The sequence below is a fragment of the Drosophila pseudoobscura genome, chromosome X (genome assembly GCF_009870125.1).
Source record: "Drosophila pseudoobscura strain MV-25-SWS-2005 chromosome X, UCI_Dpse_MV25, whole genome shotgun sequence".
NCBI classification, from domain to species: domain Eukaryota; kingdom Metazoa; phylum Arthropoda; class Insecta; order Diptera; family Drosophilidae; genus Drosophila; species Drosophila pseudoobscura.
The window spans coordinates 11,785,716-11,808,193 of NC_046683.1; the positions used below are offsets into that span (position 1 = coordinate 11,785,716).

The 22,478-nt window shown below is 42.0% G+C and overlaps 1 protein-coding gene across 3 annotated transcripts in view; it reads right to left on the minus strand.

Moving 5' to 3' along the window:
• Nucleotides 1-6,425, minus strand: part of mamo (maternal gene required for meiosis) — a 129,703-nt gene extending 123,278 nt beyond the window's left edge. For 2 of the 3 annotated variants that reach the window (XM_033381887.1, XM_033381886.1), the window contains exon 1: nt 5,690-6,423. The gene's annotated coding sequence lies outside the window, so the exon portion shown is untranslated. Of the gene's footprint in view, nt 1-5,689 lie in introns of all 3 variants that reach the window. The other variant, XM_033381884.1, reaches the window with a different exon arrangement.
• Between the last annotated feature and the right edge of the window lie 16,053 nt (nt 6,426-22,478).

Here is a 22,478-nt window from a genome sequence, read left to right on the forward strand (position 1 = left end):
CAAAAGCGTTATGCAGCAGTGCCCCTCGGTCGGCTCTGGGTTTTTTCTTTGAATTTGGAAAACAATGATCGGGAGGGGGAGGGGAGGGGCCTTCCTTTGCCATTCCATGGCAAATAATAGACGGGACGATGCTCTGATGTGTGTGTGTGTGTGTGTGTGTGTGTGTGCGTGTTCATCAGTTGAAATGATTATGTAACTTGGAAGCGTAATTAAAACAACAAACAAACGAATGAGCGTACGAGCGGGCAGGCAGTAGATACAACACACAGATACAGATACAGATACAGATACAATGGCTAACTGAATTAACCTTGTTCTGTGTGTGCCCCAATGGACGGAAATTGCACAGACACACACACACACACACACACATAGACCGAGATACGAGATACATTTTGTATCTTTATTTGTATCTTGTGGGGTCCTTGGCTATAATTAATCCACAATTACAAACACACACACACACACACCCAGAGCAGTGGAGAACGCCAGAGAACACGCAAACTCTGGCTGCAAACTGTACCCCAAAAACAACGATCAGATATAACGATATACGATATATGCTTGTATTTGTACGTGCCTATGGTATATAGTTTTTTTTTTTCTTTCGTTTTTGGTTAAAACAATAAATAAATGCAACTCCATCCAAAATGCTAATTGCCAATGGGTCAGAGGCTTGCACTGGACTGCGGCTGGTTGCTGGTTGCTGGGTGCCGGCTTGCATGTCAACATTTTCCAGCAGCAGGCAGTGCAAGTGCAGTGCCTTCAATGTTTGTTGCTGTTGCTGTTGCTGTTGGTAGTGTTGTTCCTTTGGCCATTAGCTGAAAAGTCAGTCACACAATGTGTCACGCAGCGGCCAAAAAGCCAGCACACCGCCCGCCAGCCCGCCCGCCCGCCGCTTTTCACACGCATACGCAATTCTGCTGGAAAATCAGGGAAAATGTGTGTGTCGGAGGGGGGGGAGGCGAGGCAGAGGCATAACTAATGGTAAAGGGAGACCCATGCAACGAAATATCACAACCCATGGGGGTTTGAGTTTTTGTTTTGATTTAACTTTTTCCCCCTTTATATTTCTTTGCCTAACGTTTTTCCCAATTTCATTACTTTCGTGACTTTGATTGAAATCCAATAATATGAATGAAAACAATGACAAAATGGATGGAAAAAAGTTGGATATAGTATAAATAAATAAATCAGAAAAAGGTTCATAAATATATGAATAAAACGATGGACAAATAAATAGATTTCCAGGTGGATAAATGGAGAGATGAATATCTATAACTTGTAACAGTGCAATATCACAGTAGTCTGGCTTCAAAATTTGGTTGATCTAGCTCTTATAGGCTCTGAAAACTAGACGGACAGACCGACAAGGCTATATCGACGGGGCTGTTGATATTGATCAAGAATATATATACTCTTTGGGGTAGGATCGGGTAGAAAAAGATTTCATTGGGATGTTGATATGCAATGACTGCATCTTACAACTGGCGATGCAATTACTGCACCATCAAGTGGCCCATGAGACACCAAAAGAACGCTGCACCGACCAAGGGGCGCTACCGCATGACGCGCGGCGCGTAGCCGAACCGAACGCGAGGTTTTGGCTTGGATTTTGCTTAAAATCGAAAGATAGAAAGAAATTCTCATCCCACAAGATTAAGGTTAATAGATTTCTTTATATTAATAGAGAAAAATACCATCCAATAAGAGATTTTTGCTTCAAAATGAAGTTCTATTACGAAACAGTTCCACGAAAATCGCATTCTCTACTGCTAAGGCACTCTGTGAGAGAGACAGAACCTCTTAAGTGCATATTTTCGCCAAAAATCCGAAAGCCAGAACTGTGCAAGCGTCTCTCTGCGTGGATAACGAATATTTCTACCTCTACCTGTGCTCCCCCCCCTCGTACCCCCCAGCGTTTTTCCTATTGTTGCCACTCAGTCGCTGGGTGTTATGCATTATAATTGTACAACAACAGGCGGCGGCTGTCAGATAAAAGCAGCCACAGCGAACACAGCGAAATAATAAAATAAAGCAACAAGAAAAGGAAAAAGAAAAACCTAAAGAAGAAGACAAATTGAACAACGCAACTGAGAAATGCGCAATAATTGATACACGCAAAATGCGATTTGGCCGCCCAACCCGGCAACCCTATCCGTTCCCCCCTCCAAAAGCAAATAAGTGGGCGCCACGTGGGCGCAAGACGCACTGGCGTGGGGGTTGGGAGTGGGAATGGGGGGAATGGGGGAGCGTTGCATGTAATTGCGTTATAGGTTGTAGTTGGTGCAATGCCACAGCGATAACACACACGAAAGCGCACACAAAATTTACAAGGGAAAGAGTTTGTTCGTTTTTTGTTTGTTTTTTTTTTGTTTTTTGTTTTTTTAGGGTGACCCTGCCACCAGGCGTTGCATGCGCAAGCTCTCACTGCGTCTCTCTTTGCTGGGATTTGCATTTGTTGCATTCTCTTAAGTTCTCTTGTTGTCTGCTGATGCGGCCTCACTTTGCTTATTAATCACTTCCGTCACGCTCTCTCACTCTCTCTCAAGGGTAAAGGGGTGCCACCCATTCCCCTACGCATTCGAAAATGATTGAACTTTGACGGGGAAATGGTTTCAATTAGCAGCAAATTAATCAAGTGGTGACCCCACCGAATGGTGACCCCGAAAATGCGTATGTGACCTCTGGGAATAAACCAATTATCCCTTGAAACATCTTCAATTTACAGTCTGTAGGATAACTTGAACATTTTACTGCTGCTCAGCCACTCTGGGAGAGAGATAGGGTGAAAGAATGCACTAATCTACAGAAATACGAGTGCAAACGAGTGCTCAACGAGAGCTACATTTATCGGTGGTGGTCTGTGCGCTATAATCTCGTACACGTACGTACGTACAACCCATTATGGGGCGCCACATGCGTTCTGCGTTGCAACAACAATTACAAATTGCACGTTTCAGTATTTCTTTGCTTAGCTGAGCAAACGAAGAAAAACAACAACAGAAGATATAGTAGGAATTATATAAAAAAAAATAAAAAGAGAGAAAAATACAACTTATGAATGCAACGCCGCGTGCGTTGTGATATTTGAACGGAGAGCGTATTAAAAGTTGAACACGCAAACACGCGGTGGCGTATGCGTAATATACTGCAAAAAAATAGAGCAACAAGAATGCGGAAAAATATGCGCATAAAAAGTACAAAAAAAAAAGGAAAAGCTTTGGAAAAAATTCATCGTATGATTGATCGTCTTGAGGGTCCAGAGAACCCCATCGAATTTCAGTCCATTTAATGATGGAAAAAGGAAAGGAATTCTAGCGACATTCGACCACCAAATGCAACTTTATTTGCCCTCAAATTCTATAGAATTTCTACTACGACTTGGGCCAAGTCATGATAGCGGTTCTGTGCCACAGAATTGAGCGTGCGAAACTAGAAACTGGCCGAAACGATGCAACAGCAGTGCAACACCAAGTGCTACCAGTATTGAGACTCAACTCCAGACAGATATCTGGCTGTCAACGCTGGAGTGAGAGGCAGAGATGCAGTGTCGCCCGGAGACTCAGAGACTCTGAGACTCTGAGAAGCAGGAAAACCGAATTGAGGTAAAGGAAAATTGATTTGTCACGTTGCGCATAAATTGCACATAATTATGTAAGGCTGTAACTGTGTTTTTCTCTTTTTTCCGTACATCTATCTGTACGTCGTCATTGCATTTCACTTTGCAACTGGCACTCACTCTCTGCCGGCACTTCTCTCTCAATCTTGTGTCTTCACATTCAATCAATAGAAATGGCCTTTGTTTCTCTTTGTGTCTTCTTTTTTTTTTTATGCCATTTCATCGAATTAGGCCTTCATTTTTCGTCATACGGGGTGCCAAGTGTTTCCATTAATGACCCTGGGAACTGGGAGACGAGTGTGGAGCCCAGACATAGGGGAATTAATGAAAAGAAAACGGTTTCTCACAAAGTACAGGCAAATGACTGAACCACAAGAGCATAAAAAGCGTTTCTATGAGTCCCCTTACTGCTAAGCCACTCTGGGAGAGGTAGAGAGACAGAAGGAAGCGTTTTCCACCCCATAAAGTATATATATTCCCGATCAGGCGCATTAGACGAGTCAATGTAGACCGTAATTTGGATCGGGCTTGATCGGGATAGAAATAGGCCGTGCCTAAGGGATCTCTCTTTGATCTCATTGGGCGCCACATGACTTCTGTGTTGCAACCACCGCAAATACTCCATCAAAAACCATTCCTCTTTCTTTTGCAAAAGCCACAAACAAAGAAGAAAAAAAAAGAATGCAAAAAATTGTTTGCAAAATAATTTTTTTTGTTTGTTTTTTTTTTTTTGGTGATTTGTGATTTTTGAAGGCCAAGGTCGCACTGCATATGGGATCATAATGAGAAGAGAAGAGAAGAGCAAAGCGAGAGAAAGAGAGAGAGAGAAGCCAGTCAAAAACTGGTGTTGTTGTTGTTTTTGGTTGGGTTGGGTTTTGTGGCGTTGATCGAAGCGGAAGTAAAGCGACGGACGTCTGCGCCTCGACAATGGGGGAAGTAAATGCTAAAAAAGATCGTACCAAACAAAATAAACCACAGAAACAGCACAAACAGAAAAAAAAACCCGCTCTCTTCTCTGTGTGTTTGCTGTCAAACAATTGTGTTTGCGTGTGTGTGTGTGTGTGTGACTGTACCCCCTGACTGGTGACCAAACATGGCGCTGTGTCTCGTGAAGGTTTTGCAGTTTTTAAATTGAAAATTTTGCACAATTGCGAAATTGTTTTAATTAGCCAAAAAAAAAAACCTCTCCATACCTCCGTACGTCTATGCGTTAATTGCAGTTTCCAAAATTAGCTTTAAAAAAAGAACACACACACACACGCAGGTACACACACACACACATAAACGCAGTCACATGGCCGTCATCGTCATCAGTCTGTCATGTTTCATGGCTGTCAAAGCACTCGTTTTTGTTCGTTTCGTTTCTTTTCTTTGATTGACAGCTGGCGGTGCCCTGCCCGGCTACCCCTTCCTTGCCCGCGAAGAGTAATCGTTTTGGGCCCGCCCCTGTGTGCTGTGCCCCTGTGCACGGTATTCCTTCTAATGTTTTGTTATGGACGAGTACATAATGTTCGGCGGCACAACCATTAGAGAGGAGTGGAGTGGAGAGGAGAGGATCAACCTTCCTGCTTCACCTTTTGTTCTGCCAATGAGAATTTCGCTGGCAATCCTGCTTGAAAGTCCTCGATCCATTGGATCGAGTGGCCCTACTTGTTTCTTCGCTCTCGCTATTAAATAAAAACGTTTCGGGTCGCCCAGGGCTGATTAACATTACATTTTGTATAATTTTTTAATGGAGTTTTCTATAAAAATTGTGGTAAATATTTTCTGTATTTTTTCAATCGCTTCAAGATATATCTTTGTGGTGTTCTTTAACTAATGAACTAAAAAGGTAAGTAAAAAAGTTTTTATTCGGCGAGTGTGCAAAGAGAGTGAGCCGGGTCTTGCCCCCTAGTATCCTCATGTTTTTGGGTCTTCATTAGACCTACATGCATTCATGAATGTTCCTTGAGAGAGTTCTCATTGAGAGCCACATTTTGTTACATTTTTGATCATTCTTTAGATGATCTGAACGAGCCTTTAGAACTCTTTGGATGCTTAAAGTATCCTTGAGATGGAAAAACTCACCTTAAACTAAAACACTCGCCAGTCGGGCGTTACCCGTCCAGCAATCCATAAGTTTCAATTTTTGCAATTGATTTTTGTCCTGGGGGCCGTCGTCTACGTCGCTTTTGTTTTTGGTTGTCTTTTTGTTATTCCTTTTCTTTTCCTTTTTGTGTTTGTTGTTGCAGTTGTTGTTGTTGTTTCCTTTTACTTTTCTTTCTCTGGTTGTTGCTTGCTTTTGCTTTTGCTTTTCGTTTGTGTAGTTGTTGTCGCTGCTGCAGTTGTTGTTGTTGTTGTTAAAACTCTAATTTTTATTTCGAAATTTTTGCACACCGAAATATTGTTAATGGGGCTGTTTTACAACACTGTTTTTGAGACCGAAATAGAATTACTTTCGAAAGAGAGAGAGAGACAGAGACTAAGAGTTAATGAGAGTGTTTCTTTCCTTATTTTTTTTTTTGTTTTGTTTTTCTTTGTTTCTTTTCTTTCACAGAGTTGCCCCAAAAACAGATGAAAATAGTTTTTTATTTTTTATTTGGAGAGTTTTTTTTGTTGCTGCTGCTGCTGTTGTTGCTTTTGTTGCTGTTCCATAAACATGTAATTGGTCCTTGGTTTGTTGCTTATTTCTTCCTCAAGTCGAGTCTTGACTGTACGTTCTCGTATGTGTGTGTGTGTGTGTGTATGTGGGAGGGAGGGAGATAGTGCGTATGCGTGTGTGTGTGTGAAAGAGAGTGGTTTTGCTTTCGCTTTTTGTTTTATTTATTTATTTATAGCCAGAGAGCACTGCCAGAGTTGTAGCGTGTTGTGTGGTTTCTTCTAGAGTTGCCTTTCGATTTGTTGCCGAGATTTTGTTGGTTAGATTTTTGGTTTCCTTTTGTTGTTGTTGTTGTGTTTGTTGGTTTCTCTTTGAGTTTTACACGCTTTCTTCTTCGTTGAAATTTGGAATTTTGAAGAATATGCTGCAAGGAAAAGAACAAAAATAATGTTTGAATTTTTTGTATTTATAGTATATTCATATTTGTGGCAAATCTGAATCACACAAAAATCCCTTGATGTGCAAAATTTCTTATACTTTCAAAAGAAATAGCTTAGCAGATAGCTTTTTTTTCCTTAAAAAAGAGGAAAACTTCTGGCCCTTGAAATATTCTTAAAAAGTAGTTCTTTAAAATGAAAAAAAATCTTCCAGCCATTTCTTGAAATTTCCTTGAATTCTAAATATCTATAAAAATAGTAAGTTTAATTTAGAAAAATCTAAAAATATATAAAAATTATAATTTCCAAAAATTTCCATTTTAAATTTAAAAAAATATAATAATAATAATGAATAATGTTCTTAAAGTATTTCCTATGAAAGTCTTGATCTTTCTAACGCCCTTAATGCGGGGGGGCCCTGGGCCTTGGAGCCTGTCTTAATGACATGCACAAATTTTGAGTTAATTTTGCTTAAATGTAGGCTATGGAAAATGTCACAGAGTGAGTGCAAAAGCGAGAGAGAGAGAGAGAGAGCGGGGAACTTTCACTATTTTAATTACTCCAAATGAATGTTGTTCTTGTGTTGGGTGAGGGATGGTTGGGGGGGGGGGGGTGCGGCGTTCTGTTGTTTGGCGGAGGTCCTTCTCTAAGGACAAGAGTCAGAGGCAGTGATGGAGGCGGGTGGCAAAAGTTGAATGGCAATGCCACACAGTCACTCTGCTGCTGTTGTTTCTGTTGTTTTTGTTGTTGTCTCAAAAAGTCTGTAAACTGTCTGCGTTGTTGCCTCAAGTGCCACACACACACACACACATATATAGAGAGAGAATGTTTCGGTGAAATTAACACAAGAGACAGGCATATGTATGTGTGTGTGTGTGTGTTAGATGGCAAAAGTTTTGACTGCTGCTGCAACATGTGGCATGGCGCTTAATTATGACGTTGCAAGCATACACTAACACACAAAAGTCACAGCAGAGCAACAAAAGTCAAGTCAACCTTTGAACTATGACGACTTTCAAGGGTGTCCCTCTATCGAATACCCGCTACCTCGTGGCACTCGACGAGTGGCTTGAAGAGTATTTATTATTTATACAGAAATCAAGCACCATAAGCCGAGGGGCACTGTGGCATGACGCCTAACACAGATTTTTTATTGAATAAATAAATAAAAAATAAGTATGTAAAAAATATGTAAAAAATAGAGAGAAAAAAGTAAAAAAATACGAACACAAAATAAAAATATGGTAGGCATATTTAAGGGATTTACAAAAGAAAAATACTGTCCAAAAATCTTTGATCAGAATCCCATTAAAAATACAGCTGGCCATAGGTATATTTATTTATAAATATTAAAGAATAGATTCTGATATATATCTCAAGTTCTTTCTTTCGAACTCCTTTACCGGGTATCGGAGCAGTCGAAATATCCGCATTATTTATTATTTTCTGTACTTTTTTATTTTTTTTTTTTTAGGTAGATTTTCAAGGTTTTTAGCAGCAATTTTTGGATGAATAACGTCATCACTCGTGTCTGTGTGTCTGTCTGGCTGTCTGACATTCCGTTCCACACTTTTGCATATTTTAATCAGCCGCAAGAATAAGATGAAAATGATGATGATGATGATGGGAGAGGGAGAGGGAGGAAGATTCAAAGTCAGAGTCAGGGACAGGGACAGGGACAGACTGGCATCTGGAAACTTGCGTCAGTCTCTCTCTTTCGCTCTTTCGCTCTTTGTGGCATTGAAAAAGTTTCCACTTTTTCCGCTTTTCCTCGTTTTGTGCTGCTGCTTCTGCGGCTTCTGCTGCCATAAGTAGGTTGCTTTGGCTGTCTGATTATACGCTCATGGAAAAGTTCAAGTTCAAAGCCTTTTGGCTAGCAAAAAGAAGCGGAAAATAATATGCGGAACACAACGTGGAAAAGTTTTGCGCATCAGTTTCCGCTGAATGTGTGTGTGTGTTTGTGTAAAGGATAAAGGAAGGATATAGGAGGTGTTTAATAGCATAATTAATTACAGGATTCACAGCAGGGATAACAAGGATTTGCTTCTTTTTAATAGGATAATAATAATAACAGGCTTAAGCGAAGACCCGACCGAGTCGCGCTGCTGCATGACACGTGCAGCAAAGGATCGCGCTGGGACTTTAATGGAATGGAATGGAATGCCATGATAAGCTCCAGTTAGCGGCCAACAAACAGACAGAAGGAAGGCTCTAAAGGCGAAACACAGCAAGGGGGCAAGGCGGAAGGGTCTGGGGCCAACAACGATAGACAGTAGTCAGACAGAGAGACACACAGACAGACAGACAGACAGTAAGAGAAAGAGAGACAGTTAAACCAATGCCCAGACATTCAGACAATCGGACAGGGAGTCAGACAAGAGTCAGACAGCGAGACGCAAAGCAATTCTATGCCTAGACAAGACAAGAAGACTTTTATGCATACTCGTACTCGGCATGTACATAAATGTATATATTATGTATATGTTTAGTACATACATAGATGTGAGTGTGTGTGTTTGTGATTCAGGCAGAAGACAGACAGGCTGCTTAAAATGTCTGCACACAGCTGTTTGCTGCATGTCTGGGTGAGTGAGTGTTGCATCAACAGTTGCAACAGTCGCCAACAGGCCAACTTGCAACTGCAGACAGGGCTAAAGATACGAGTGTACGTAACCCCCTAGCACCCCACACACACACACACACACACAATCGACACACATTTGTTAACCCTTGTGTGTGTGGGGGGCTGCTCCCAAAGACAACCCTTGAAGATGGTTTCGATTCCAGCAATTTTGATGTACAAAACGTGATGTTTCTTTACTCCTTGGCACCATTTTCCCTTCAGTTGTATTTTAAGAAGTATATGATCTAGTGTTTCCTCAGATTCCTTGCCAAAATTAACGTCGATCCATTAGTTTTTCTTTAAGGAATCGAAATTGTATCGATTTATCGAAGAACTTATTCATCTATCGACATTTTATCGAAAGACTATCCATAGGAATCGGTTTTTCTAATCAAAGAATCCCTTTTTTAAGTCCTATTCTAAGATACTTATGATCGTTTTGGAAATTATCGATTAACGTTGATTGTATCTACTCGAAGAATTCAAAGATTTCAATCTCGATAAATATCGATTTATCTAAACGAAGAATATACTTTTTTTTACTAGTATTTATTATTATTTATCGGAGTTATTGGAGGCAATCGCCAAAAATCGTTTGTATCCAATCGAAGTATTAATTTCTTTGAATCGATAGACTTGTCTACCGTTTTTGGGTGGTAAGAAAGTAAATCCAAATATAATTATATTTTTCTGAAATATTCCTTGAAATTTGTCTCCCGATTGTGACTTTTAGCACCCCAGTGACCTGCCAGGGGTTAATCCTCTGGGCCCCAGGACGAGCTAAACGAAGGAAAACACAAAAATAAAATATAAAAAAAAAAATACAACAAAAATAATGGGGAAAAAAGAAGAACAGGAACAGGGAAAAACCCCTCAAAACAGTCGCAAGTTGCATATTCCGTTGCAGGTGAAAACACACTACGGGACGTGTGGGGCGGGGCGGGGCTGAATGCAACAAGGGGAATGAGGAATGAGGCACAAGGAATTTGAATGGGGAATGGTGGCAGTGGTGGGGAAACGTAAGACCCAAAAGAGACAGAGAGAGAGAGAGAGAGATAGACAAGGAGGGGTGTTGGAGGAGGGTACATAAAATTGTGTTGTCTCTTGGTTTTTGCGTCTTGCGTTTTTAATTTCGTTTTCTTTTGTGCACATTTTCCATTTATTTTATCTGTCTCGCCCCGTCTTCCACCAGCAACCCCTGGTACCCCTGCTATCTCTTTCTGCCCGCCCATCGATTGTGGTCGTCTCTCTCCCGTGGAGACGAGTGCACTTTGCCTAGTAATTGTATGATAAGGACAACTACTGCTCAAAACACGGGCAAGGACGACGTGCCAGCAACAGAATGCCTCCTCCTGCCACTCCTTCGACGAGTATGCATTTGTTGCCATGCGTGACACACAGAAAAACGTTGACAATAAATTTATGCAATAACAATAATCGAAATGAAGAAGCAACCGAAGGAACTAGTAAGAGAGGGAGGTATTTCTTCAAAAGCCGAAGCTTAAGACACTCTAGCACATCGACAGTTTCTGTGGGTAGCTATCGAACACAGTCCTCCTATGCCATCGACAATTTATCGACGGAAATCTATTCTATAGTTAGTTATCGGAATTGTATCTAAAGCTATCGATCGCTAGTCGATTGTAGCTTATCAAAGACTAAGCTTTTCTAAGCCATTTATGAATTTAGTTAGAAGTCGGAATGTTATCGATCAAAATCGATTATATGTCTTCGATAAATCCACTTCCTACAGGGCCGACTGTCCCTTATGGAATGGTAACTAAAAATCGAAATTTTATCGAAAGCTATCGATTAAAATCGATAGTTTGTTAGTGTATAAAGCTCCCTTATGGAATTGTAACTGAAAATCGAAATTTTATCGGAAGATATCGTGTAGAATCGATAGTTTGTTAGTGTATAAAGCTCCCTTATGGAATTGTAACTAAAAATCAACATTTTATCGGAAGATATCGATCAAAATCGATTGTTAGTTGTTGAAGAATGCTGCCATTTTGGTTCAAACATAACAACTAGATCTAACACCGATCGTTCCCTATCAAAACTCTATAATATGATCCTCTACATTTCAATCAAGAACATATCGATCTGCCATAGAAAATCTACCCATGTATAGGGTATACAAAAAAGCGTTCAGGTCTCATACGATCGCTCTGCTTCTGCAGTCGTTCTCCTGTTGCCCCTCCTCAAGTGACAATGTTTTATTAGAACGTGAGGAATGTTTACTCCGACTCTACTGCCTCTTCTTCTGCCTGGGCGACGAAATTCGTTTGAATTTATGAAATTTTAGACGGCAATCGACTGGCAGGCCAAGTCATTGGATATAAACGGACAAATGTCACGGCATCTCTACATTTTTGAGAGTGTTATATGCGAAGAAGACGGGGCGGGGCCAAGAGGGCGATAAAATATTGCAAACAAATTGAAGAAGCCACAAGACACAAAAGGTACCTGAGGAGCAAGCAGGGCAGATGCACATTTCCATATTTTTAAAGAAAAAATCAAGTAAAGAAGGGATTCCCCCTGAAGTATAAGGTATTATATTGCCTTAGCTTAAGAACGTGGTATATTATAGAGAACCATCATTGCGGTTAAGAAAGGGACTATTTTAGGGTATGGCAAGAGGTTGCTTTCGGCTCGAATTGAGTCTTTGGCTGTCCATCATCTGAATCATTTTCCTTTCACCAACCAAACCCATTTTACCAGCTCAATTTGTTTGGACAGCCACAAAATGACAAACTGATGGACTGACGGGCTGGCTGACTGACTGACGGACGGACGGACTGACGGACTGCCTGATTGACTGCCTGACAGTCGTCTCGCTGACCCTTCCACATAATTATAAAGTTTCTTTTGTTGAACGCGTCTGCAATATTTGCATAAATTATTGTACAACAAACAATAATTTTTGTATTCCAGAAAATGAGGTTGTGAAAAATGCAGCAATAATTTTCGTTCGTTCTGTCGGCTCTCGTATATATATTTTTTTTTTGTTTTTGTTGTTTTTGCATATGGCCAGTATCAGTGACGGAATTCCTGGAAAAACACATAGGCAAGAAGAAAAAAAAAAATGCAGCGAAAAATATGAAGAAGGAGAAGTCGAAGTTGAAGTCGCAGTCGCTGGCAAAAAGGAGAACAACAATTGCAGCGGGTGCAACTGCAATTGCAACAAGAAAAATAACAAGAACGAAAAAAAAACCGTCAACGTCAGCGGACGGCGAATATGATACCGAGACGACAATCCCCCCCTCTCACGTCGACGACACTCGTTGCCGCGCCGCAGCGTTGCAGCCGGGTGCACCGCACCACAATCCACGGGATCTATGCGAAATGAAAGCGAAATGTCAGCGAATATGCAATGCGGAATCATCATCGACATCAACATCAACATCAACAAATGTTTTCGGTCTTCACAAGAATTTCAGCTAAAGAAAAAAAAATGTACACAGCGGCCGTCGTGGCGGTTTTAGTGTTTTGACCAACACTAGCCAATGTTAGCCAACACTGTGAATCATTTGCCACATTTCATTGGAAGCACATCTTTTTTTCTTTTTCCCATCAAAGCTTTTCTTGGTAAAAGATTGCATACAAAATATTGGCTTTCACGGGGGATTTCCCAATAAAAGAAAGAATAATTAAGTTCAGTTCATTGCCCGTTGGTTTTTCAGGGGAACTCTATATTTTTGGTGAGTTCCCTCTGAGTTCCTCATTCCCTCTAGAAATCTTTGCTTTTTCTTTGCTAGATTTATTACTTTTAAAGATTTGTCCTTATAATATATATTTCCTTATACCCATTGTAAGCGAAATTGTTACCTTTGAACTCTAGTTCAAGTTTGTATTGAGGGGGGGGGAGGAGGGGAAGCAAAGGACTAGGGAAAAAACTTGCGTAGACTCCTTATAATCTCGCACTTCTCGTGGCCTCCTGTCGCTACTCGTAGCCTCCTCTCGTCTCTCGTCTCTATCTCTCTCGCCACTCGTTTCCTCTTTTGAGCTTTTTTTTTTGAAGGAGTTTGTCTCTCACTTGTGGTTCAAGCGTGTGTCCTTTGTGTATCTGTGTGTGTGTGTGTGTGTGTGTTTGATTCCTTCTTTTCGCACACACTTGAGCACGCATTTTAGGCGACAGCCCCCTGCCACTTGGGCATTGGACCCGAATGCAATCGATATGTGGAACGCACACAAGAGAGAGAGGGGGCAAGGGGGGGAGTTGGCTGCAATAATTAATAATAATTTATGTGGCAAAACCCTCTTGGGGCCACTGCAATTAGAAAATGTCAAAAGGAAAGGAGAGAGAGTGAAACTTTTGAAAAGAAATATGGAAGGACCTCCCTGCGAAGGGCCAAAGGGGGGGTGTTCGGGCGGTGGGGGGGGTAGTGCAAAATTATGCATAAACGCATTTTAGTGCGCCTACAAGTAGGCAATGCCAAAGGACCCCGCACACACACACACACGGAGTCGGCAAAACTACAAAGGACCTCAAAGCCCACAAGACGGATGCCCACGGTGGCGGACGGGTGGAGGACGGGGCAGGCACACAACACTTTTGTGTTGTTTGTCGCTTTATGTTGCACATTGCGTTCCGCACTCCTTGCTCCTTGTTGAAGTGCACTTCTGACGCACTTCTCCTCTCTTTTTTTTTCCGACCCGCAGGGAAGTTTTTTCTAACAACAAAAAATGAGGCGAAAAAAAAAACAAACTTACAACGCACGCAAAAAATAAAGAAAAAGAAAAATCAAGCACGAAAAGAAAGGAAAACAAAACGAATACAAGAGAGAATTATAGTCGAATGAGGGATATCCCACTAGAGAAAAAAAAATATACCTTCCACCTCTTCCAGAGTGGCTTAGCAGTAGAGAGATTTTTAACATTAAAAATAATTTTAAAAAATATATATATATAAATGTTAGATGTCCCCAGGCAGGATACAGCATACCCTCACCCAGGTAACAGGTATCCTAGGTATAATAAAGCTTCTTTGATCCTGTACCCCGCTGCTACTGCTGCTGCTGCTGTTGCTGTTTCTGCCACTGATGTTGCAACTAACTCACGCAATTTTCAAAAAAGGTTTCTCCTCTCTCTCTCTCTCTCTTTGGTGACAAGCGAGCCCACGCTGACAACAACACAGTTGCAACAACAACAACAACAACAACGGGAAACAACAATGCCTTCTCTGTGAACAAAGGACTCGGGGCACAGAGACACAGAGCTGAGGGGCGAGTGAAGGAGTAGGGGCCCTCCTCTCTGGTGCTGCTGCAAAGATAATGAAAGGTCGTCGAAGTGCGTCGCATTCATGTCGCTGCCCCTGAGAGCAGATGAGGCTGACAGTAACACGAAAACAGAGAGAAAAAAACAGAAAGACACACACAGACAGTCAGACACAGAGGGCGAAAGGAAGGATGGGGCATGTCCTTGGGGGGACAAAATGATGCTGATGGGGTGACACAACTAATCAAGTGTTAACCAGTGGTAGGCAGGCTGTGCCCCCAAGGTGTGGTCACTTTTTTTTTTCTGTTGCGGGGAGTCTCAATCTCAAGCAAAGGCCTATGGAAGCTTGATTGCTTGATTGCCTGTTTGCGGTGGGGGAGTGGGGGGTTACGCTATCTTTGGGGTGGCCCAAACCTATTGACCGAGTGGCCCTGCCGCATTACGCGTGGGAGAACATGTCTTTCCTGATCCTTATACTCTCTCTCCCAAAAGTCTCTCTTTATCTCTGCTGCTTCTTTTGTGTCGTCATCAAAAGCCGCGAAGACGCACGACTACACGAGGCCATGCCACATACAAGGTGCAATCCAGCTGCTCATCATCATGATGATGATGATGTTGATGCTTAAACATGATAATGCGCTGGCTTTGTGGCTGCTGCTGCTGCTGTTGTTGTTGCTGTGTGGCGCACTGCCGCCTGTCAAAGTCGATTTGTCTTGGCTGTCACATCAACGACATCAGGGCCGCCTTTGGGGTCGCAGCCTGATAAGCCCTTTTTCGGAAGGGGTAGGGCAGAGAGAGAGAGAGAGAGCGCACCACACCCTACACGATCACATGTAACGGACCACAAAAGCACAAGAAAGAGCAAGCTTCCAGGCCTCACTGGCAGAGCGCCACAAGCCACGAGCTTTCAAGCCTTTAAGCTTTAGTTGGAAGCTCAAACGAAGATCGCTTCTCTCTCGCTCTCTCTCAAAAACAAAGAATAAGAAAAATGTGAGGCAGATGCAAAAATGAAACGAAAAATACAACAGAAAAAATATCGTTAAAAACGCGGCGACAAGTGCGCGAAAAAGTCCCAAAAACAAAAAACGAAACGAAACGAAACGCGAAACATGTGCAGCCCCAGCCCCCCTTCCTCCCGGTGTCCCCTTTGCCCCTTGTTTCCCCGTTCGACGCTGCTGGGTTCCTCCTGTCCACGCTGATGTCGCGATGAACGCGATAACGGCAAAAGCGACGCCGGCTGTCCTGTCCCTCTCGCTCTGTCCCACTGTCAACTTGTTGTTGGCTGTCGTCGGGGGCTAATAAACTCTCCCATTTAACTCTTCTTTTTTTTATATACATATATATATATATTTCTTGTATTCCGGAAGTGCGTGAGTCCCTCCCGTGTGTGAGTGCAACAAATAAAATTACCCAAAAAAAAAATATATAAACACCAGACTGAAATGAAACGCAACAAAAAAATGTACAAAAAATTCCCAAAAAAAAAAAACAAAGCTTCTTCCCCCTTCACAGGGGACTGATGTTTTTTGATGATGATGATGGTTGATGAGCAGAGAGGCCTTTTTTGAAGGCCAGACGCAGCGCGTTCCACTTCAAAACGCACTGCAGCAGGCGGCACAAAATGCAGGGGAGGGCAGCAATGGGGAGCAGGGAGAGTAGGAGTGCAACCCACAGAAGTACGGGGCACGGGGCACCACCAGAATGCAATTGCAGTCAACCCCGAAAAAAAAAAAAAACGATGAGCCACAGCCACACAACACAACAACGAAAACCAATTGCCAAAAAATTCTCTTAAAACAAAAAAAAAATATACAAAGTGGATTTTCGAAACCGAAACATAAGATACACTTTGCAAAAAGAGCCAGGTGTTTGTGTAAAATATACAAAATAAATAATAAATAAAAATAAACCCAACTAAAAACATTTAACATAATATTTTTGCCATAATGAAAATATTGTGATATTTCTCATCATTTATGGGAAAGCAACAGGCTCCATTGTGATTTATGGCCCCAAAAAAACATCTGTGAAAATAGACTGCACTTTCCAGACAAAGTAAAAACATATTTAAACAAATGGAAATATTATCAGATTTAATGAGAAACTGTTTGTGACGATTCCTGTTAGATCTATGATAAATTTCACCAAAAGGGTATACCCCATTTGTAGGAGTACTATGCCTCGGCAAACCACTCAAACGGTTAGGGTATCAAAACACACAAAAAAATTGCCAACGATATATACAATATATACGTACATATATGTATATATATAGCCGAAAAAAAACGCAGCAAAGAACAAGGAATAAAGAATAAAGAAACGAAATATATAAATAAAATATAAGACATGGGTAGAGGTTCGGTTCGGTTCGGGCCGGGGTTCGGGGTTCGGGGTCCGGGGTCTGGGGTCCTGGCATTTTGTCCTGTTTCTGTTTCTGTTCGTGTTCCTGTTCGCATCGCGGTGTTGAACCCCCGAAAAATGCTACACACACGAGAAAATGTGTTACAAAACCGGGGGAATTTTTTTGGCCAGGGGTTTGAAGCATCCAGACAGACTGTGCTCGTTTTTCTATATGTTATAATATTGGATTTTACTCCGTGACAGAGCCGGGCCTTCTATATGGTGAGTGGTGCGTTTTTAAGCGTTCAATTCTATAAGAAATATCACAACAGATTCGAGGATTAAGCATTAAACGATCATACGAGGGGTCCTACCTTCCAAGCATCTGCCACAAGCCCCTCTTAATGCAGTGCTTCAAAGTTAAGCTCTAAAATAGAAAACAAACCCAATAAAAAATAAAAAGAAAGTTAAAAAAGTTTGTTCGAATGCAAAATGAGGGTAAAAAGTGCATGGCACCCCCCCACACACCCCCACTCCACCCCCCACCCACACACATGCATCGAGCACTAATGCAAATACAACCCTGCGGCATTTGGGAAAAAGCTTATTGCCAAAAAAATATACCAAAAAAAGCTTGAGCAAGACGCCGAAGGAAGCAGAAGGAATGTTACATAAAGGGTGAAACAGGGGGGGGGACACAGGGAAAAGAGTGCAGAAAATACCACGAATTATATTGCATAAACAGATGCAGAAAGTAATAGCAAGAAGAACCCCCGAAAAACGCCGAAAAACCGAAAAACGCCGAAAAAAACAAAAGAAAATCAACCCGAAAAAAGTTGCAATGAGTGGCTTTAAAAATTCAAAAGGTGTGTGTGGGCTCTTCTCTCCGTATAGTATATCGGATGCAAAAACAAAAAACCCTCCACCAAGGAGCACGGCGGCATCGGCGATGATGATGATGATGATGGCACCATGAGAAAAGAAATATCAACACCATTTTTCTGACGACCCGCTCAAAAATTCGCTGCCTTTTTGTTCCAATTTTTGCAACACCCCCCACCCCACCCGGCCTCTCGCAGGACCCCGGGGGCACATGCATGTGGGCTGTACTCTCTCTCTCTCTCCCGATGCCCTTTCTTACAAGCTCATTTCTATTTGTTTTCTCAGTGAAATCTGTAGGCAGTTCTTGTTTTTTTAAGATAAAGAAAATATAAGATACAATCGCTATGCCTAATCCCAATCCCAATCCTATTTCTACTCCTTTTTCTATATCTAAAGACATCTCTTTTCGATGAATACTTTTGGCCTGGATATCGATAGAAATATACATATTTTTGTACGTTTTTTGGGGCTACAAGAACACCTGGTCTGGGCTGTAATTCTTTCGCAGATCTGCTGGGTTTTCCTAAGAAATTTTCATATTTCTGGAACGTTTTTCTGGTTCCATCACCATTCCACAATATAGTCGGAAGGCGTTTGTCTCAACCCTTCGAGACGACGATTTTGGGACCCTAAAAAACGCAACAGAACCAACCCCAAAATATTCCCAAAAAAAAAAAACACATAAAAAATGAATGCAAAAATGAAGAAAAAACGTCAGCAGAAGCAACGAGGCATGGAGTTCCCCCTTTTTTTTCTCCTTTCTTACACATAAATGCATACACATGCACATGCGAGTATATATTCCGAGTATATATTTATTTTCTAGTATATGGCCAGAGGATGGCTGGTTGGATGAGGAGGGGATGTATTTGTGCAATTTATACACCTGACCCTGTCGCCGGGGCACCACTCCACACTCCACACACCACACTCGTCCGTCGTCTGTTTGTTTTCGTTGATTATCTTTGGCGTATTTAGAGCGTAAAGCGTAGTCAGACAAACAGCCCAAAAACACAGACAGAAAGACAGACAAACAGACAGACGGGACACCGAATGATACTCGTAATGATGGAACGCCAGGAACCAGCAGGAGCACCAGGAATACCCCTAAGAGTCGAGGGGTAGAACCGCTTCGAAGGATCCAGAAGGAGAGAGGGTCCCCGTCCCCGTCCCCCCGTACCCCCCATCGAAAAGAAAGAAATGCCGCTGCTCTGCCGAAATTCAAAGTGAAATGCAATTTATATTTTCGACAAATTTCCATTGCCACCTGCAAAAAAAAAGGGGGAAAATGGCAGGAAGATTCCAAATGGGATAGGAGGGAACGAAACGAATAAATTTTGGAATCGGAAATAGTGGAAAATGAAACATAATTTGGAGCCTTAAAGATACCCATCGAAGAATGGCAATAGTGATGGAGAGGAATGGAATAAAACCAATGAAATGAGGGAGGATATGATAGAGAGAGCGGAAAAGAAGTGATCGCTCTGGAAATAGCATCATAATATGAGAAGATTAGAAGTATTAGTAGTAGGAATATTCGTGGGATTAGCAGAAGTGGGAATATTGATAAAAAAAAATAATAATCGGAACCTACATATAAGGGTTTATAGATGGGGAATATGGTGGTATATCTGAATAGCCACAAGAAAGGGATGTGAATTGATAATGGATATAAAGTCCCTTCAAATGAATGTACTTTGGATTACTGGTTGAAATATGCACAAATATTGTATCGATTTCTAAGCCAGTTTATCGATAATTTTTATAGAGAGATATGTGGCCTTAGAGAACAGCTACTTTAGGCCGGGATAGATAGCTTAATATATGTTTTCAGAGGGTTATTATAGATACTCTTTACAAATTCCATGTAACTTCTATATATATCCTCATACCATCGTGAAAACTAAACTATTTTGAAGACTAAACTTCTTACGCACAAAATATCATTCGGAACCCGAATCCGTGTTTCCCCCACATACGATTGCATAATAAAAGAGCAGATGGAAGATGCAGAAGGAAGAAGGAAGGGAGACAAAATGCTGACGAAACCTGAAACTGTGAAGAAAAAATGCAAAAAAAAAGGAGAGTGTGTGGAGAGGAGAGCACGCTTCCAGTCTCTCCACATGTGAGTGTGAGTGTGTGGGTACTGCGGGGAGCAGGCGCACAGAGGGGTCAAGGAAGGAAGATGGAAGATGCAGGCGCGCATTGCGGTAGCATTGATTTAATCATCATCAATTATATGCAGCAGCAAGTTAATATAATAAAAGCTCTCTGTCTCTCTGTCTCTCAGTCTCTCTGTCTCTCTTCTCCTGCATCTCGGCTGTCTGTCTGTTTGTCTGTCTACCTTCTGCGTCTCCTCTTTGTCCCCCTCTATTTACCTGCTCTTCTGCGCCTCTGTCTTCTCTCTTTTCGGGGGGCTCTCCTCATTCGAGGCAGTTGTTGGCGCTTAAATGCAATTAACATAATGACAAGCAACACTTGTGCGCATGCGCGCATTTCACTTGCCACCAGACGAGGCAGCAGCACACAGACACACCGACAGACAGACAGACAGAAGAGACAGAGAAACAGGGAAGAGGGACACACAGACAGACAGACAGACAGTGTTCCGTGGGGCCCCTTCGGTGGCTGTCAATAGTGCAAAAGATAATTATATCATAATTGATCTGTGAAGGCAAAAACCGGTAGCCAAGTGAGGCCTACAGATCCACGGAGAGCAGCGAGAGAGAGAGAGAGAGAGAGAGAGGGGATCGGGACTTCTAGCAAAGATAGATCACACTTTGCATGCAACCTGGGAATTGTGGCAACGTTTGTGGTGAAAAATTAAGAACCTAGACTTAGACATACATCCCCACAACATATCAAGAGAAAGATGGTTTTTTGCCATGGATTTGGAAAGAACATCCAAAAGAAGATCAAGTAAATTCTGTAGAAAATTTCCATTTCCATTTTCCACCCTACAATAAGATCATTTAGGGATAACACTGTGGCGACTGTGTCGGGGAAAGAAATGACACCCAGGCCCCAGAGAAATTAGAGAGAGAGGCAGAAATGCCTAACCGACCGAGGAGAACTGCTGCACGGAGCGCCTACACATATTAGCTGTAGATTTAAATATATAAAATATATATTTACCTATTCTTTCATAATTTTCTCTTAACCTCTACTTATACTCTTGTAGATAAACGCAACTGTACCACACACACACATACACACATACGCCTGTGGATTAATATAAAAAGAAAGGAGAAGAAAATCGCAGATGCAGAAAATCCAACAAAACGCAAACAGAAAATCCCCGAAAAAAAAAGAACATAGAAAAACGAAGCTTACAAATGGTTGAACCCCTTTTTATAGTATATACTATATATATCCCTGATATATCCTTTATATAAGCATATAAGTATGTGTGTGTGTGTGTGCTTGTTTGTGTGGTCCTGGCAAAAACGAAGTCCAGAAACAGGACGGCGCTTGCACTTGGGCCCTGGCCCATGACCGGGCAAGGAGGGGGGTGGGTTGGCGGGGGGGCTGTGCCATCCACCCCATCCAGAGACGGCGACTGCGACTGCAGCGTCTGATTAATTGAAGTGCGAGTTTTCGGCGAAATGCCGAGAAAAAGAAACGAAAAAAAAACGAAAGCGCCGCCAAATTACATTCCTCCTTCTCTCTCTCTCTCTCCCACTTTGCTTACCCTTCTGCAGGCCACCCTCTCTGTGTCCCCCCCCTCAGCAACCCCTCTCGACAACCGCAAGCATTTTGCTTGTATTTCTTGTTGTTTTTACTTTCGCAATTGACGGGCGACCCCTCTCTCTCACTCTCCTCCTCATCCTCCTCCTCCTCCTCCTCTGTCTGTGTGTCCTGTGGAACATTTAACGGCATTTGTATACCCTACCAACAAAAGGGTATTCTCGCATCAATGAAGTGGTGGAAAAGGACACCTTTGAAAGGGAAATTTTCAGGCCCCCCCCCAGAGAAATCGATTGATCTCTGAAGTTTGAGTCGGGCGGAGTCCCATACCCATAACCATTAGATCCCTTAATGCATAGGCATACTACTGTAAGGATATTCCAAGGGTATATCAGGTATCGGGGTGAAGACTGGCTCTTGTTTGTTGGCCTTCTTTTTGGATTCTTTCGTCTGTTCGTTTGGTTCGTTGGCTCTCGTTCTTGCGCCTCATGCACTTATTTTGTCAAATGCAAATATAGACGTTTTATATTGTATATAGAATACGTAATACATATATATATATAGACCTCCTGTATCTGTGTGTGTGTGTGTGTGCTGCTGCTGCGGCAGACAGACAGACAAAACGAATGAAAGTAAAGAAAAAACGCTGCTTCCCAAAAAACAACATCTGAAAGGAAAACTTGTTGAGGAAATCTAAAAATTGTTTAATTTGCTGCAGTTTTTCCACACACAAACACACACCGAGAGAGAGAGAGAGAGAGAGAGACAGCGAGAGTGAGAGTGAGACAGATGGAGAAGGTGGTGTATGGGCGTTTGAGGAGGGGGGAATATTGCATTCAGTCACGGCGTATGCGTAATATTTTTGTTACTCGTGTGTATGCACTTCTTTTTATATTGGCCATTTGCCGTCTGGATTATATTGATTTGTCTAGACTTTTGCCCGAGCCAAGGCTCACAGATTGGGGGGAGGGGGCTCGTGGGGGGATGCTGCAGGTGCGAGAGCTGCCATTAAAGTAGAGGCAAATAACTGACGTAAATACGAAGACTTATGGATGCTTTTGCCATGCAAGCCTTGATCAGTTTTCAATA